Consider the following 4,013-nt stretch of genomic DNA (forward strand, 5'->3'; position numbering starts at 1 on the left):
TCTGTGTGAGTGTGTGTGTGTGTAAGTGTGTGTGTGTGTTTGAAGGGAGGGCAAGTCTCCCCAGGAGGCGCGGTGGTAAAGCATCTGCCTATGGATGCAGGAGACGCAAGAGACGTGGGTTCAATCCCTGGTCAGGATGATCCCCTGGAGTAGAAATGACAACCTACTCCAGTATTCTTGCCTGGAAAATCCCAAGGACACCTGACAGGCTACCGTTCATGGGGTCGCAGAGTCAGACATGGCTGAGTGACTAGAGCACAGACACAAAAACGATTCCAGCCCTTTCTGCCTCCGCTGCCGCCATGGCGCCTGTGAAAAAGCTTGCGGCGAAGGGGGGGCAAAAAAAAAAGAAGCAAGTCCTAAAATTCACTCTGGACTGTACCCACTCTGTAGAAGATGGAATCATGGATGCCGCCAATTTTGAGCAGTTTCTTCAGGAGAGGATCAAGGTGAATGGAAAACCTGGCAACCTGGGTGGCAGTGTTGTAACAATCGAAAGAAGCAAGAGCAAGATTACTGTAACTTCCGAGGTGCCCTTTTCCAAAAGGTATTTGAAATATCTTACCAAAAAATATTTGAAGAAGTAATAATCTACGAGATTGGTTACGCATAGTCGCTAACAGCAAAGAAAGTTAGGAATTGTGTTACTGCCAGATTAATCAAGATGAAGAAGAGGAAGAAGATGAAGAATAAAACTCAAATGGGAATATTTGCATAAGTTCTCAAATAAAATTTATCAACCCCCGCCCCCCAGAAAAAACAAAAAAAAAAAACTATTCCACTTGTCACAGAGAGTTTCTTTCTGATAACTACCTAGGACCACCACTTCCTTTTACGTAACAGTATGACTCCTTAAAAGAGGTGAGTGGTTTAGATGCTAAGTCGTGTCCGTTTCTTTGCGAGCCCATGGACTATAGCCTGCCAGGTTCCTCTGTCCATGGGATTCTCCAGGCAAGAATACTGGAGTAGGTTGCCATTTCCTTCTCCAGAGGATCTTCCCGACCCAGGGAGGAGGAGGTGAAGTATTAACCTATTAAATTTTCATTTAAATCTATCCTCCTAGTGTTTATGTATTAAAAGGATAAAATAATAATATAAATCAATAAAAGCAACATAAGAGTAAGCAGACTTTCAAAGTACAGCATTCATTTCCTAGCTGTGTGATCTTGGGCAACTTCCTTGTTCTTTCTGTCTTGTTTGCTGATATATTTCCAGGGTCTGCTGCATGTAAGAAGCAGTCAAATATTTATTGAAGACATAAATTAAGGGACCTTGTTTTCCTTCTCTGTTAAAAAAGTGATAACAATAGCTCCTACATCAAAGAGTAATGGCAATTAAAGGAAGTAATGCAGGTAAAACTCTGAATTCAATGTGGACATTCAGGAAACGTTGGCTGTAAGTATTTCTAATGGAGATAATGTATGCAGACGATTAATGTGACTGTATGGTGCAAATACCTTGCAAATGTCAGTTTCCTCCTTGATCCCTACCTTTTCCCCACATTGTAATTATGGAATTTTAAAATACTTACCTTTCAACCCCAAAGGGCCAGAGCAGTCTTGCCTTCTCTGTTGCCTGATTCCCTGTCTTCCTAGCTCATACCAGGAATTGAGGTGTCGAGAAATAAAGGTCTTTCTTGATGAGAGAATAGAAGAGCAGGAGGAAGGGGAGAATGTCTGAGAGGCTCAACCAGACCTTTGTGGTTGAAAACTGTTTATTGTAGAAGCAGAATGTCAGAGTTTGGGAGCTGGGCTATGTGATTATTTCTTATATTATTTTGTTATTTTCCCTTAAGATTAGTGGGAGAAAACCCCATTTGGAAGATGAGTTCCACGCTGGTGAGTACCCAGCCTGCTGCTGTAGGTAGCACCCACAATGGTCTTCTTACAATACTCTGGTTGGCCCAAAGCTTTTATGTTTCATTTTCATAAGGGAGGCTATTCTCTCTGCTCTGGATTCATCAAACACTCTCTGAGAGCATGAGGTCTGAGACAGAGTGGGGCTCAGGAGAGGCCAGATGAGTGGAGAGTATCTCATGTGTTGCAGGAGCTATTCTACGGACCATGATGTGACCACCTCCTCATATTGCATCATCAGTTGTAGTGGTAAAAAGTCTCCTGAAATTGAATCTCATGCAACTGTATTGTGGGCAAAACATGATTCTTCTGAACATTTTCTGAACAATGGGGAACCAGATGAGAATGCCAACCAGCCAGGTGCTTCAGGCTGAGGTAGCAGAGAGGCCACTGTTCATCATTTTACTTTGTGTCATTCCCCGCACCACCCCCCACCCCCCCACCCCCACATCCCCACTCCGGAGCATCCAGGGGATAGATTCTGCACATACAGTTAACTACCAATTGTCTGCTTTAGGAAGGCAATATGGGGTAGTGGGCTATTTGTGTCCAAATGCCAGGATCATCATTTAGTATACCAAAACTTCCTGTGTGACCTTGGGCAATTGCTTTAACCTTTCTGTATTTGATCAATTTATTTGTAAAACAGACATAATAGTAATAATAATGATCATGATAATAATAATAATACTTACCTCATAAGGCTGTTATGATGATAAAAATAATACATGCAAAGCACTTAGTCTCTAACAGATGCTAAATGTTTTGTAGGGCCTAGCTATAATGACTACAGTTAATAATTAGTTTCCTCTCATTGACTTCTGCCTCACTCAATCAATGAATGCTTGGGAGAGGTGACATGGTTGGAGCAACTGGCCTTGTGGAGCAGACCACTGAAAGCTCCTTTGGATGCAAGCAAACAGTGCAGGGTCCACTTAGAGTAATTGAGCTTTGGCTGTGATCTGAGACTGCCAAGGGCAATGCTTTGCTTGGTCCTCCCAGGAGACTTGGTGTTATTCATCTCATTACCCTAATTTTCTTCCAGTAGTATAAATTAAGGCTGGATGCTTAGGAAACCTCCACTATCCCTACCAGATATTTCTCAGGGCTTAATTGAAGCCTCTTAAATTCAACCCAAAGTTTTCTACTAAGATCAGGCAAATGCTCCTGGGGCTGAGTGTATGAGGGTAGACTTAATGGGAGCTAGTAAAGCAATCTTTTCATGGAAGAGTCATACCACCATATACTCCAGAGTCTGGGGTTGGAAGGAGCTATAAGATCCTTCAGAAAAATAAGTTTGGCTATTAGTGGGGAAAGAGATTTTAAAGACAGCATATTTTAACATCAATTTTACTTTCAAAACTTATATATGAATATTTGATACTTGTCATATAAACAATCTCTTTTTAATACCCGCCTGATCTCAATCTACTTTATATCTCAGTCCTGAGATATTCTGAAGACTCACTGTTTTCAGTTTGTAGTGTGTATCTATTATTTAATGTATATGTGTACATGTTAAAAGTTAACTGTATCATGTTGAACCTGTATTTCTAAAATCATTTTATATTTTCCCCCACAGCATATTAATACATAAAGTACCTTTCTTTTAAGGATATATATACCAACTCATGCAAATCAGAAAGTATTCTATTATTTGGCTAACCCATTGGTTATGTAATATATTCAAAAATTATTTTTGTATTAAAAACAATACTGCAATGAACACCTCTGGTCCATACATGGTTCCATGGCACATACATAATTATGTTAGACATGGAGAGGGATTCCCTGGTGGTCCAATGGTTAAGACTCTGACCTCTCAGTACTGAAGGCCTGGGTTCAATCCCCAGTTGAGGAATTAAAATAGCACAAGCCATGTGGTACAGCTCCCCCCAAATAATAGAAGAATAAAATAAATAAAAGTAGAATATATATATATAAATATATATTAAATTATATATTATATATTACAATTTATATATTATATAAATATATATATATATAAAAGACATGAAGAAGTGGAGGTTTGAAATATATATTTCTGTAATTTGATTTTCTGGATATTGAAAGTTGGTTAAAAGTGAGATAGTCTAGTTCAGAATTGAGAGCCCAGAAATAAACCCACATATATATATATATCGACAGCTAATTTAT

At 39.5% G+C, this 4,013-nt stretch overlaps 1 pseudogene; it reads left to right on the forward strand.

Annotated features, from left to right (window-relative positions):
- Positions 1-284: 284 nt before the first annotated feature.
- On the forward strand, positions 285-693 carry LOC110152568 (large ribosomal subunit protein eL22 pseudogene; annotated as a pseudogene).
- Positions 694-4,013: the final 3,320 nt, after the last annotated feature.

Source organism: Odocoileus virginianus, chromosome 23, assembly GCF_023699985.2.
Source record: "Odocoileus virginianus isolate 20LAN1187 ecotype Illinois chromosome 23, Ovbor_1.2, whole genome shotgun sequence".
NCBI classification, from domain to species: Eukaryota; Metazoa; Chordata; class Mammalia; order Artiodactyla; family Cervidae; genus Odocoileus; species Odocoileus virginianus.